This window comes from Xenopus tropicalis, chromosome 4 (assembly GCF_000004195.4).
Source record: "Xenopus tropicalis strain Nigerian chromosome 4, UCB_Xtro_10.0, whole genome shotgun sequence".
In the NCBI taxonomy this organism is placed as follows: domain Eukaryota; kingdom Metazoa; phylum Chordata; class Amphibia; order Anura; family Pipidae; genus Xenopus; species Xenopus tropicalis.
Genome location: NC_030680.2, coordinates 38,328,470 through 38,338,340, shown reverse-complemented (window position 1 = coordinate 38,338,340; position 9,871 = coordinate 38,328,470).

Sequence of the window (9,871 nt, the reverse complement as noted above, 5' to 3'; positions counted from 1 at the left end):
ATGACCAATGATAAGAAATTCTTCACACAGCTTGATCAAAGTAAAGCAGAAAGAATTGCTACAGCTAATGGGCAATATATGGTCTCAGAGGGAGTGGGGGAAGGTTTTCTTCACTGCCCTGTCTCCAAAACAGTCACCAGAAAGATACCTGTCAAGAATGTCCTATATGTCCCAGCTCTTGAAAGTAATTTGTTGTCTGTGAAAAAGCTAACTAAGCAAGGGAATACAGTTACATTTAAAGGTAATGACTGCATTATTACAAAGGGGAGTTGCATACTCGCCAAAGGAAAAATCAGAGATGAACTTTATCAGCTGGACTGTAAGGAAATGGTTAAGGCTGCTAAAGAGGAAAGACATGTAAACTGTATTCATACATGGCACCATCGCCTTGGGCACAGAAATCCTGAAGCCATAAAAAGACTAGTTCAGGATCAGCATGCCAGTGGTATAAAAATTGATGCATGTAGTAAGCAAATGAAATGTTCTAGCTGCATAAAGGGGAAAATGACAAAGAAACCTTTTCCAAAAGCAAGCAACAGCCGAGCTCAACAACCCCTGGACTTAATTCACACAGATCTATGTGGTCCAATGAAAACTCAGACTCCAGGAAAGAAGAGATATTTTCTTACATTTATTGATGATTTCTCAAGGTACACAGTAGTCTACCTTCTGCACAGCAAGGATGAAGTTCCAGAGAAGCTTGAAGAGTATCTTGCTCAAGTAAGCAATAAATTTAGCAAAATGCCAAAAATACTGCGTGCAGACAATGGGACTGAGTACACAAGTGGCAAAACACAAGCCATTCTGAGAAAACATGGAATTATGTTTCAGACTACTGTACCATACAACCCAGAGCAAAATGGTGTTGCAGAGAGAATGAACCGCACATTGTGTGAAAGTGGAAGAAGCATGCTCTTTGATGCAGATATGTCAACCATGTATTGGGGAGAAGCAATTGTGACAGCCTGCTATCTTCAAAACCGCTTACCCGGAAAAGCAATAGAAAAGACTCCATTTGAGCTATGGAATGAAAAGAAACCAGACTTGAGGCACATTAAAATCTTTGGAAGCAAAGCCTATGTACATGTTCCCAAAGAAAAGCGTACAAAGTGGGATGCTTGTGCTGAGGAAGGGATACTTGTTGGCTATAGTGAATCTCAAAAAGGGTACAGAATCCTGCACCCAAACACCAACAAAGTAACAATCAGCAGAAGTGTGATTATTGATGAAAACTCTGTATGTCTAAAGTTTCATGATGCGATAACAACTGCCCAATCTACAGAAGATCCTCAACCAACACAGAGCACAGAAACTGAAGTCAGTGTAAATGATACAGAAACTAAACAGGCAGAAGATGAAACCTCTACAACTTCAGTCAGAAAGTCCTCAAGAAGCAATAAGAGCATCCCAGCTAAACGTTTGTCCTATATGGTTCGCACAGCACCACAGCCTGAACCAGCATCATGGGAGGAAATGCAAAAGTTGCCTATCCCTGAAAAGCAAATGTGGATTAAAGCAGCCAATGAAGAAATGGCATCTCTCAACCAGCTCCAAACTTGGAAACTTACTGAGTTACCTCAAGGTAAACGTGCAATTGGATGTAAATGGGTTTTTAAGGCTAAATGTGATTCCGAAGGTAACATCCATAGATACAAGGCAAGATTGGTTGCAAAGGGATTCTCACAGAAATATGGAGAAGATTATGATGCTACTTTTGCTCCTGTTGCCAAGCAAAGTACTTTTAGAACTTTAATGGCTATTGCAGTTCTGAGAAATATGATTGTGAGACATCATGACATTAAAACAGCCTTTCTTAATGGTGACATAGTAGAGGAACTGTACATGACACAACCAGAAGGTTATGTGAAAGATGGAGAAGAACATCTTGTTTGTAAATTGAGTAAATCACTCTATGGGCTGAAGCAATCAGCGAGGGCATGGAATGCAAAAATGAATAAAGTTCTGTTAGATGAAGGCTTCACAAGAAGTAAAGCTGATCCATGCCTATACTGCAAACACACAGGTGAGGAGTGGATGTATTTACTACTCTATGTTGATGATTTGATAATTGTTCACAAAGAGTATACGGAAATTGCAAAGCTAAATTCAACTCTCAACAAGCACTTTGAAACCAAAGACCTAGGAGATGTGACCTACTACCTAGGAATACAGATACAAAGAGAGGATGATGGAAGCTTTCTACTTAATCAAAGTGCCAAAATTGGTGTTATCCTTAATCAGTTTGGCATGGCAGAATGCAAAGGTGTGAGCACCCCAATGGACACAGCCTACTTAAAATTGGAAGGAGAAGAAGATCTTCTGCCAAATAATGAAAAATACAGACAAGCAGTGGGGGCACTCTTATACATTGCCACCACAACACGTCCAGATATACAGTAGGTGCTGCTATGTCATTTCTTTGCAGACGTGTAACTAAACCTCGTCAGAGAGATTGGAATGCAATTAAGAGAGTAATGCAATACCTCAAACAAACTAAAGACTTGAGTTTAAAGATATCAGCAAGTGGTGTCCTAGATCTCACAGGATATGTGGACTCGCAAATCTACAAGTGGCTACTTGTTCAAGTTGGGTAACAGCCCAATATCCTGGTCTAGCAAAAAGCAAATCTCTGTGGCATTGTCTTCTACAGAAGCAGAATACATTTCAGCAGCTCATGCTAGTCAAGAAGTAATTTGGTTGCGTCAACTATTAGAAGATATTGGTGAGCCGATATCCCAGCCAACAGTTTTATATGAGGACAACCAAGGATGTATAAAGCTTGCAAATAGTGAAAAGATCAACGCCAGAACCAAGCACATTGATGTTAAACATCACTACCTGCGTGATCTACTGGAACAAAATGTAATTGAGCTTGTATACTGTGAGACTGACAATATGATAGCAGATGCTATGACAAAGCCACTACCACCAGGCCCGGATTTGTGGAAAGGCCACAAAGGCCCGGGCCTAGGGCGGCAGAAGTTTAGGGGCGGCATGCCGCCCCGCCGCAACAAAATTTTTAAATTTGGCTCCCATACGGAGCAGTCGGGACCTCTCCCCACTGCTCCGTATGGGAGTTTAAAGGTTTGCGCATGCGCACTCGCACCTGCGCATGGGGGTGTGTCGCGTGTTCGCGCATGCGCACAGGGGGCGGGGCGGGGCGACCAACGGGGGCGGCCTCGGGGCGCCCTGAAGATAAATCCGGCCCTGACTACCACGATCTAAATTTGAGAAGCTCAGAACAAGAATGGGACTAATGTGAGAAGTATTTGTTGAGTGGGGGTGTTAGACTAGTGTTTGTACACTGTCAGTTAGCAACAAAAGCCTTCTCTCTAATATACTGTGTTATACTGTTATGTTCTGCCAGTAGGTGTCAGTATACATATTGTTTTGTGTTTATAAAGCTTTTATAAACCTATGCATTCTGGGAAGAGTCTCCAGGATGTGATGTTATGTTCCTGTTTCCTTCTTGTTGTAAGGTGAATAAAGTATCAGCCATGCTTGCAGCATTATCCTGATTGGTAAGACTCCTGACTGTTACTGCTACTCCAGATTACCCAGATACTCTGCTAACAAGAAGAAAGGAGGTTCCATTTAAATATTTGGAAAGGATTTTTTACTGTGTGAGCTGTGAAGTTCTGGAATTCCCTCCCTGAACCAGTCATACCGGCTGATACATTATATAGCTTCAAGAAGGGGTTGGATGGCTTTCTAGCACGTGAGGTAATATAGGGTTATGGGAGATAGCTCTTAGTACAAGTTGATCCAGGGACTGGTCATCTTGGAGTCAAGGAATTTTTTTCCCCTCTGCAGCAAATTAGAGAGGCTTCAGATGGGTTTTTTGCCCTCCTCTGGATCAACTAGCAGTTAGGCAGGTTATATATAGGCATTATGGTTGAACTTGATGGACATATGTCTTTTTTCAACCTAACTTACTAGGTTACTATATGTTATTGTAGGACCAAGCTTAACTAGTTGAAACTTCCTGCTTGGTCCTGCAAACAATTGGACAATGGGCAAATTTCATTGTTAACAATGAAAATTTTCGAACCTGCCTGATCGATTTTCTGACTGAGGTCGGATGAAAAATCCCCAGTTCGTTTGGTGCCCACTAACCTTACGATAATCTGATGGATTTGTTAGATTGCACTGAAATTGGTTGTCATGGAGAGAAAAATCTTAATGTGTATGGCCCCCTTGCCTGTTAAAGTTGGTCTGGCATAGGGGTCAGTTACCTTTGGATCCTGTTGTTTGGCCACAATTCAAAATGAGAGGATTACAGATATTTGTCTCCACATATGGATGACCAAATGAGTTCTACCAAGAAATACCAGAATACCAAAAACTCATATCCACATTTACACTCATAGGTTAACTTGTCAAAATACCTTCCCTCTTGCAATCCAGGTGATGTCCCTAGGTATTCGGTTTGAGAGATGGCAATGCAATGGGACATGCTAACACAAAGGTTAAAAAGAGTAAAGCCATATAGCCAGTGGTGTAATGCAATGGGTCTAGTCCTGATAAGAACCTGCATTCCCACTCACTCCCTCCTGCCTGCAGCATACAGTCTGCATTTGCACCCCAGCCCTCCCCTGTGTGTCCCAAATACCAACGACTTGAGCAAGTACAGGCAGCAATGTTATCACAATAATATTAAATGTAGGGTGGGGGGGAGTCAGAATTTTTTTTCACTGGGGGGACCAGGCTAAGTCTTCTGACACCAATGTATTTAGTCAGATAAGCTCAATAAGAAGTTGTGGGAACCGTCTGAATTATAGGCAGAGAACCTCATTGATCAAGTCTTTTTTCTCCCAGCTATTAAACAGATTGTCATCATTCCATCTTAATAACTGCCCCAGTGATTGTATAGTCTGGAAATTTGTATTATTTGGCTATTCTAGTAACACACATAGTATATATATGTATGTGTATATATATAACTACAGTACTGGGAATGCTTTCTGCACATGTATACCTATGAAAGATTATTTAACAAGACAAGCTAAATGTATGAATTAAATTTAACATAGTCCTAATTAATATGCTCTAACAGCTTAGCAACTTATCATGGGTTGCACAAAGATCTGAGCACCTACAGATGTAGAATGAGGTACTGCATATGTGAACTGTAGAGAAAGACAGCAAGAGAGAGTGTGTTTATGGCAGTATATAAGCGGGGTATAATTCTTATAAATACAGGCTTAGCAGAGAGGTTATGAGGAGGCAGATGTGTGGGCGAATAATAAAAGTTATTCAGTGAAAGTATGGGAAGTCAGTGCTGGGATAAATTAGAGTAGGGTTACCAAATTAAATTTAATTAAAATTAATGTTGCAAGGCTGCACTGATTGCATTAAATTATATTGCAACCAGTCCATTCAGCTGGATTCTCTACATTCTCTACATTAGAGAGCTGAATTCACAAGCTGAATGAATGAATTGAATTTAACATAACCCTAATTAATATGCTCTAACAGCAACTTCTTAATGTATTATATAAAGGTCTGTGCGCCTACATTTGTTTTATGCACCCTGCCCTGCTCTAAATCACTGCATAAAACTGTCAGTTCTCTGTTTAAATAGCATAGATATACTTTATCTAAGTGGCATTTTAAGGCTAGAGAAATTTTGCAGTTGCATAGTTGGGGACCAAATGCAACCCCCCATTGACTTTGATTTGCAGGCACCCAGTGCAGTCAATTACCATGCGCTTATTGCCTCAAAATGAAGTAAACTGGAAGTGATTTTAAGCAATTTGTCCCCTGCTAATGGAGCTACAGAACACTCTAAATCACTCTGTTTGCTATTAAATATACTGCTGCTTGGAACGCCTGTTGCTGATTTAGTAATGAAACTTAAAGTGATAAACAGGTTTAAGCTGGCCAGACACTGAAAGATCCACTCATTGAGGAGGCCGCCAAAGGAGCAGATCTTTCCCTGACATGCCCACCTTGAGGATTGATCTGTTAGTTTGGCCCGAGGTCCGATATCACTTTGACGGGATGCAGGCCATTGGGACGAGAACCACCCAACAAGCCGATGTGCTCCTTGCCCCAACGGGATTTTTAAACCTGCATCTGGCAGATATTGGTCAGGGAGGCCTGTCTGAGGGCCCCATACACAGGCCCATCAGCTTTTATTGGCTTGTATATGGCCACCTTAACATAAGCACAAAGGCACTGATTCTATCAAAAATATAATATATTTAACCTGCATATCTAATGTCTCCCCACTTATAGTAACACATTCACTACCCACCTACAGTTTTAAATAAGTACATATTGAGATATATGTAGCCAGGTCAGGCTATAAATCCACATTTAAAAATCACATTCTCTGCTAAATTGGCTCTGTGTGAAATATGGTGCCATTTACCCTGACTGGGCACTGCAGTTTTAATTTTCTAGTAATAGATCCGGCTATACAGATATACACACACACTCAGACAAAACAATCAGTCTGACATGCAAATAGTCATAGAAACAATCAGTTCATTTAACTGTGCAGCTCACCAATCATTCATCAAGGAGACTTTGCATTCTCTCACCCCTACCCATGCTACGTCAGCATAAAATGTTCTCTACCCCCTCCCTAAATTGCATCCAGATGTTCCCACTACCCCCCAGTGCTGGGAACCTGGGACAGATGTAGGAGGAGGGACTGCAGATGTGAACTGCAGAAAGAGACAGCGAGAGAGAGTGTGTGTATGGCAGTATATAAGAGGTGTATAATTCTTTACAGGCTTAGCAGAGAGGTTATGAGGAGGCAGATGTGTGGGCGAATGATAAAAGTTATTCAGTGAAAGAATGGGAAGTCAGTGCTGGGATAAATTAGAGAGCACATACTGATAAGGATTTTTAAAAGATTTATGAAAGGTAACCTATATGGGGAATAAACAATGCTGGAATAACATTGCACTCAGACAGAAGTATAGGATACAGTACATCTGAGATGAAAAAAGTAACAGCAAAGGACACATCTGTGATCATTGGCGGATTCAGTCTACTTTGTGGATCACTGGAAGCTGCGTAAGCAATGTAAATGCAATGGAAGACTGAAATACTGCAGAATTAGTAGACCTTCAAATTAAATCATGCCCACAATGCCAACAACAACTGTTGTCCTAAACTTCACTGGCATACAACCACTAGATATATATATACAATATTTGGCAAATTACAGCTGTAGACCTGATCCTGCTGGGAGGGGCCCAGAGCAGTGGCTGGAGTGTATAAGCTGAATGCCATTAAGGTTACGATTTATGAAAATGTATTTTGCTTTCTTAGATATACTTAGGGTCTTTTAGGGTGATGGTTAAATTAATGACAGAGCAATTTTTTCACATCTAGAATTAATTTATGAACTCATGTGGGCCCTGACCAAGTATAATATACAGTACAAGTATGGGACCTGTTTTCCAGAATGCTCAGGACCTTGGGTTTTCCAGATAAGATGTTGTTTCGTGATTTGGATCACCTTTCTTTAAGTACTTTTTTGTCATTACAGAGAAAAATTAAATGTGTTTGCAAATTTCAATATATTTGAATTAAAATGGAATCTGTGGGAGTCTTAAGCTGGCCATACACGCACCGATAATATCGTACAAAACCTCGTATCGTACGATATTCGGTGCATGTATGGCAAGTCGGTGAGTTGACGGTATCGCAGGAGGCTGCTGATATCGGTCGACTCGCCGATCGGCCAGGTCAGAAAATTTTGATCGGGCGCCATAGAAGGCACCTGAGCAAAATCTGCCGTCGGGGCTGAATCGGCAGAAGGAGGTAGAAATCCTATTGTTTCTACCTCCTTATCTGCCGTTTCAGCCCTGACGGTGTGTGGCGGATCTGACGATGTTTCGTGCAACCGATGGTCGCACGAAACATTGTCAGATCGCCACGTGTGTGGCCACCTTTAGGGATGACTTATGTATTTTGGAGCTTTCTGGATAATGGATTTACACATATGAGATCCAATGCCTGTAGTGTATATTTAGGCTCTGTCAATAAACAATTAGCACATGAAGTTGGCTCAATAAAACAAGGATAATATAACAATATCCCTCAGCCTAGGATGAAGTTGGCCACAGGTCTTAATTTTTCTTTCAACTTACTTGGAAAAAAGTACACAAGAAAGTACAAATGGATGAAAAATCTCAGACACAGCTATCTTTCTACATCAGCCCCTAAAGCAGGGTCTTAGTATTTGGCTTCCACTCTCTATAAGTTCCCAAAAATAGGATTATGAGTTTCCTATAACATTCTTATGGAATTAATTACTTACATATAGTATAACATGTGAGAACAAACCCCAGCAGTTTTTTTCTAGTGTTATAGTCTTTCCCACAGTTTTATGAGGATGTATATTAATATGCAGTATAGAGTTATGCATCTTTATTGTGGATGGGGAAAACCACTTCATTTACTAAGAATAACAGCATCAAGGGCAAATGTGGGGCCTGGATAATAATATATGTTTTGTTATTTAGTTAAAGGGATTCTGTCATGATTTTTATGGAATACTTTTTATTTCTAAATTACACTCTTTTATTACAAATAATTCACTCTGAGTCTGAGCTTTCAGAAGGAGCCAACGCTACACATTAGGGCTCTGGCACATGGGGAGATTAGTCGCCCGTGACAAATCTCCCTGTTCACAGGCGACTAATCTCCCCGAGTTGCCATCCCATGCCATCCCACCAGCGAAAATGTTAGTCGCCGGTCGGATGGCACACGCGGTGGCGCGATTTCTGCAAATCGCCGAAAATGCCTCACGCGGCAACTTTGGCGATTTGCCAAAATCGACTGTGCAGCGTGTGCCATCCCACCGGCGACTTACATTTTCGCCAGTGGGATGGCAACTCGGGGAGATTAGTCGCCCACGAACAGGGATATTTGTCGTGGACAACTAATCTCCTCATGTGCCAGAGCCCTTAGAACTGTTTCAGGAAACCTATTGTTACTGCTATTCCTATGTAACTGGAGGAGTCCCAAGCCAGACTTTTTACTATTGAGTGCTATTCTGATATCTATAATGGGAGCTGCTATTTTGCTCCTTTCCCATTGTTCTGCTAATCGGCTGCTGGGGGGGATGAGGGGGGGAAGAGAGGGGGAAATTTCAAAATTAAATATAAAATATTCTGTTTGAGCTTTTAAAAAAATGATTTTCAATGCAGGATTTTGCTGGAAATGGTATTTTAAGTGATACTTTAAAAAAACATGTTTTTCTATGACAGTATTTCTTTAATCTGTTATGCGGGTCTCTTTCTTATTCTCTGCACTGTACTGCGCGTGCAGCCCTGAACCTGTTTTTTAGCAACCCTGAGCAAATTGTAAACAGAGAAGGAAATTATGTGTAATTTAAGTTTCTCTCTCAGGCATTGGCAAAAACAGCATCACATATGGCAGCATATGAAGATTTGCATGAAAATAGAAATATGTTTGTCATTGCCTGAGTTTCTTCATATTACATAAGGGAAGAGAGAAAACAGCAGGCAAGTAGTCAGGACCAGACCAATACTGGCAATTTGTGGATTCTGGCAAATGCCAGAGGGGCTTCTGTGAGATACTATAGATAGTTACTATTCATTGGCATGGTGGGGGCTGTTTGGGCCTCTAGGGGGGTGTTCCAGCTAAGGACGTATTTAGATATATAGGCACCTGAGCGCCTGTGCCTAGGGAGGCAGCCTTAGGGGGAAGACCCCTTGGGTGCCTATGTAATCGGTATAATTGCTGGGTGGTGGGTTAGGGGACAGAAGGCAATTTTAGACAGACACAACATCACAGGCACCAGAAAAATGACACCACACACAGGAAGCCGAAAATGCGTAACATCATATCATTGTATCATAAACAGTAGGGGTAGGGCCTTAAC